The sequence below is a fragment of the Lolium rigidum genome, chromosome 2, assembly GCF_022539505.1.
Source record: "Lolium rigidum isolate FL_2022 chromosome 2, APGP_CSIRO_Lrig_0.1, whole genome shotgun sequence".
In the NCBI taxonomy this organism is placed as follows: domain Eukaryota; kingdom Viridiplantae; phylum Streptophyta; class Magnoliopsida; order Poales; family Poaceae; genus Lolium; species Lolium rigidum.
In genome coordinates, this window is record NC_061509.1 from 171,322,668 (window position 1) to 171,328,249 (window position 5,582).

General features: G+C 44.3%; 1 long non-coding RNA gene across 1 annotated transcript; it reads left to right on the forward strand.

Moving 5' to 3' along the window:
- Positions 1–699: 699 nt before the first annotated feature.
- Positions 700–2,966, forward strand: LOC124687697. Its single transcript, XR_006998282.1, has 5 exons — positions 700–1,101; positions 1,418–1,535; positions 1,637–1,740; positions 1,830–2,005; positions 2,922–2,966. It is a non-coding gene; the product is annotated as an uncharacterized LOC124687697 (long non-coding RNA).
- Positions 2,967–5,582: the final 2,616 nt, after the last annotated feature.

The window sequence follows — 5,582 nt, forward strand, 5'->3', positions numbered from 1 at the left end:
CTGACAGAAGCTTCGACACCCTGCTGACAAGAATTTCGAACGAAGAAATCACACCCCATATGGCCAGATCGCATGGCGCCGTCTCTCCCTCGCACGCCACGCAGATCGGGGCTCAGGGCTTCCAACGCGGGGCACCACCGCACCAGCTGAGGCTGGTTCGACTGCCTTCACCCGTGCGCCGGATGCCCGGACGGAGTGCCCGATGTAGCAAGACGGAGAGGGGCGGCGCGTGCTTAGCATCGTCGCCGGCGAGGCGATGCGGCTTTTGTCGATTGAGCTCAGCGCATCGGCTACCTCCCCTGCGCAGCGGACGGAGTAGGACGGAGGTGGGTAGGCGGAGCGGCGAGGCAGTTTGAGTTGACTGGGAAGAGAGAGGATAACGATGCGGAGGGACTGCAAGTTAGATTGCCAACTTTTTAAGGGACCATAATGTCAATTGTACGGACGTACGACGTACGGTCCGATTCAGATTTCTACACTACTTAAAAAGGAGGAAGATGTTCCTTATTCTGCCAATACGTTCGTCGTCCTCATTTTCTTACCTTCCGCACTACGTCGCTCGACCAAGTTGGGCCTGGCCCATCACAATGCACCCGTCGCGCGTCGCTCCTCCCTCATTCCATCTTCCAATTCCCCAGGATACCACGACCCGCTCCCCCGCCGCCGCCGCCTCCCATCAACCTCCAGCACCACGCCACCACCAGTTCGCCCCACGGGTCCGATGAGACGCGTGATGGTACATCGCCTGACTGCTCCCTCCTCCACCTCCACCTCGGTCGCCATGGCCTCCTCCTCTTCCCAGTACCCTCCCTCAAGTCCCTCCTCGCTGGTCGTCGACATGGAGACCGGGCCGGGCGGCATCACGAGGGCCCTCGCCTGCCTCCACGCCCCCGACGCTTCTCGCATCTCCGCCGTCCTCCGCCTCCCAGAGGCCTGACCCGTCTGGTTGTTGACATGGAGACTTCACCCGCATCTCCTCCGTCCTCCGTCCTCCCAGATGCGCGGGCTTCCAAGTTCTGAAGCTGCCGCATCCAAAGTAATTCGGTTACCCAATCTCTCCCCCGCTGCATCCAAGGCTCGCTTTCAGGGCATGTTCTCCAGGTCAGATCGTTGGTCGCGCAATAATAGAGTCCTTTTTTTCCTTCGTGCAATAATAATACACATCTGGTTGCCTGAGTTGAGTACTCAATTGATTTGAAGGTTTTCTATGTGACGTTGTTCGATGAAATTTATCACTGAGTTCAAAGATCTGATACTACAACCTGTAGTCTGGATGCTAGGGCATTCCTCGATATTCTGGCTAAGTTTACATATATTGCCATCCAATAAATGTCAGGATGCTATGTGTTGGGTTTAAATTGTAGACACACAAAAGATGATCACGATATGATTTCTAAAAGTCATAATATCTGAACAGGTTCATTCCCGGTTCTCCACCAACACTTTCCCCAGCTGGGACCGTGCACAGCCAATGCGTGTCTTAGACTCTTAGGCCACAATGGAGAGATCAATACACTCAAAGGGAACAAGAATTGGTAATCTTGTGAAACCTTTTCCTCTGTTGTATATTCTGGATGCAATAATCTCCATATGCCTTTGCAGTTTTGATTTATGATTCCCATTGCATATATGTCAGGATGAAAGCTCTTGAGGGTCTCTTGAAGTGTGAGAAGCTTGGCCTATCAGAGGAAGAAATGTCAAATATTCTTTCAATTGTAGATGCCACCTCTTCAGATTCAGGTCTGCAATGCAGCATGGATTTTCACTTGGCAAATGATTTTTCTGCCTCATCATTTTGAGTTATTAAGTGAAAAGCATGTGAACTGTAGGCGCATTGGATGGTGTTCTTGAGCTCCTTATACGAGGTCGTTACCCGTTTGGTAGAAGCCTGCCAGAAGCTGTAATGATGATGATTCCTGAGGCGTGGCAGAATGATGTAAACATGGAACCTCAGAAGAGAGCCCTCTACGGGTTGAGCCTTGGGATGGACCTGCTCTAATATCTTGTAATTTTCTTAACCCGTTTCCTGATGAATTACTTGAGCTTACTTGGGTTTCACCATTAGTTACTGATGGTCGTTACCTTGGAGCTACCCTCGACCGCATGGCCTGAGGCCTGGTCGATTTTACGTGACCCACAATGGACGTGTAGTCATGGGTAGTGAAGTTGGTGTTGTGGATATTCCTACTGAGGATGTCCTGAGAAAGGGCAGACTTAACCCTGGAATGATGCTATTGGTTGACTTTGAGAATCAGGCTTAAAATTGTGAAGTGGTGATATATATAGATGACTTTGAGAATCAGGCTTAAAATTAACCGTGTATTTGAAGAGCAGCGTTTTAGGAAACAGTAATCTTATTAATTAAAATGATCACTGTAACTTCACATCACATTTTCTCGTACAATTAAATTCGTTTAATGGTCTCCATTGGATGCTAAGAGAAAGCTCACTATTTGAATTCTTCACTATAAAATTCGTCTTCTATTGGGCTACATCTTGTATACAGTATACTAAATGCATTTTTTTGCAGTGGTTATTTGGAATTCTCATGGTGGTGTATCTGCCTATCTTGGATTCCTATCATGGTTATACTCCAATCATCTGGAGCACAGTGGCTGGAGGAGTGAATATTAGTTGGTTGGAGATTTATTCCATAGATTGGACCGCCAAATTTCAATGAGATCTAACTTTTATGGACTCTGTATTACTTTTTACATTGACTATCTGAGAGTATAATTAATCTACTAGAGTAGACAACCAATTTTATATCTACATTTGATTAAAGCCGGCAATCAATAAGAATAGAATACTACATTTGAATTATTTAGTTTAATGCAATGTCATTCTTCTGAATTATTTGAGAGCTGCAAATGATTTTTGTATCTCGCAAGACCGTTGAAAAGGTATCTTGTGTGTTTTAGGTACGATGGTGGCCAGATGGGGTTTGAGACAAGAGGTGAGGCTGGATGGAGCTTTGAGGACCTCCGGTTACCATATCGGTTTGAAAGATGCCGCGGGCACAAAAAGTTGCTGGTAAGCTTCCTTATTTCAGTGTTTCATCCCTCTCTAATTCTGACCACTCAAGTTCCTGTGGTTTTTCTTATTTGATACGAATTCTAGATCTTGGAACATTCTTAGAGATATCATTTGTACATGTATGAGTTTACAAGAATGCCTTGCAACCAGTGCATGTGGACTTTCTTTCAAATTGCCTCTTGCTGTTTATTGCTACTGGTTTTGGTTCAAATAGAAAAGCTCCAGCTTAACACCACGGTATATGAGCAGTTTCGCCGTTCCTATTTGTATTTATTTTCCTCATCCAATCTCTGCCTATACAGATTGCTGTGGGTGTGCAGCTAGGAACACAACGAAGAACCTACAGAGTTTTGCATTGAAAATTATGTCATATCTTCCCGCCTTGCATGCCACCAAACAGTCATGACTATCGAGGAGAAATGGCTCCTTCTTGCCTCCAGACTTGCCTCCAGGCTGAGTGAATAACTTGGAATTGGAATGTAGCCCAGTAGAACTTTAGCTTGTGACAAAATAAATTGGGACAATATTCAAGCCATAGGTTAAGCCAGTATAGGACTTTATCAGCAGGTTTTGTATAAAAAGGATACATCTCATATTGTTAAAAATGGGTTCTCTTTGGCAATTCGGCCTTTTGTATATTTTCAATGTAACTTTAAGATAAAATAAGCAATCATAGGAGCGTGCTTCCCTGAATGTTCATATATTTCAGTTTGATTCATCTGTTTTTTATTTTTCAAATTTGTTTGGAGACTTCCATTGAGCCAGGCATCATGTCCGCGTGTTCACAAGTGAGTTTGCATTTTTTTATTGCGCAAAATATTTGTTTGTTACAGTATCCTGATCTCCAAAATATTGCTACTATTAGAAGTATGATGTTTTTAGATCCTTGGTTCAATGCTATCTAAATTTTCTACATGATTGTTAGAATTCAGAGTATTGATGTATTTCTTGATATGTCAATCTCTACTACTTAAAAAGACTAAAGTGGTTCCTTATTCTGCCATCCACAATACGTTTCGTAGTTCTTGGTCGTCCAACCTACCTACGTCCATCGATCTCTAAACGCAAACACATGTTTCTACATGATACCCTATGGCCAACCGAATCAGTTTTTGTTTCTGATGTAGATGATTTTGATCTAATATCTTGTTTCTTCTGATTTGTTACACACCATAGGTATGATGCCTAATTCCACGCACCAATTTTCCTAATTTTCTCAAAATCATGTATAATAGAGTTTATAATCTTTTCTTGGTTAGATCTGGTAGGTCCTTGTTCTTCCCACTTCTCAATTTCGAGCAAATATCTGAGGCTAACTTTTTTCCCCCTCTTACTGCAGGTTAGTTCGAACAATGGGTTACACTGTTTTTTTTTTCTGATAGTGCTCCTACATGAATACTTCAAGATTGCTGCAGTTCCCAGCAACACTGGAGAAGGGCCTAGAGAAAATGATAGACTTAAAGAATAGATTAGGTGGCGTGTAACTCAGGTATTCTTTGATCTTATAAATTTTCAACTTTTTAGCAAACTACGATTGTTGTTGATTCGAACATGCATGACCATTCCTAACCCATTGCTTTTTTGCTGATGTTAAGCAGCCTTTTGAGAACTTAGGGGCCATCTGATACTTAAATTTCCTCTGTTGTGTCCCTTTCAATATTTTTTCCTATAAAATTTTGACGGACAGGTGAACTTTGGATCCTTCTTTCTTGTGGTGTGAAACACGAAATGGATTGCATTAGACTCCACGCTAGCATTACCAAGAGACAGATACTAATAAGCCTTAAATTAGTCACTAAAATATATAAACTTACCAAGAGACATGTACTAATAAATTTTAAAGTACGGCTTTTATGGTTGGTGGTCATGAAGACAGTAAAGTAGGTCTATTTTTTTTTTGTGAGAAATCCACCGATCTATTAATAATCATCAACAGTAGTACAAATAAGCCAAAAGGTAAAGAAAATTACAAATTGGTACTCGGACCACCTAGCGATGACTACAAACACTAGCACGAGCCGAAGGCGCGCTGCTGTCCTCGCCCCTCCATCACCGGAGTCAGGCAAAGCTTGTCGTAGTAGAGCTTGTTGTAGTAGACAGACGGGAAGTCGTTGTGCTAAGGCCCCAAAGGACCAGCGCACCAGAGCAGCAACCATCGCCAATGATGACAACCGTAGATCGGAAGAGACTATCATGAAACCACACCAATAAACACGAAAACCGACCGGATCCCAGGAGATCCGAAGGGCACACAACTCCACGCGCCCTCCGTCAGTGCTAGATGCACCACCGGAGCGAGGATAGGGCGGGGAGGACCTTATTCTGACTTCAGGATGTAGCCGCCGCCTCACCATCCCAAAAGAGAGACTGAAAAGCAAACTAAATTAAGAACGGAAACTCCCCGCCGGCGAGGGACCGTGGTCCGCCACACCTCCAAGGCCCCAAGGCCAGCGAAGGCGGAGCGGACCGACGGTATCGCCGGCGAGGAGGACGAAACCCTAGATAGTAAAGTAGGTCTATATACACAAGGGAAATGCATTAGAAGC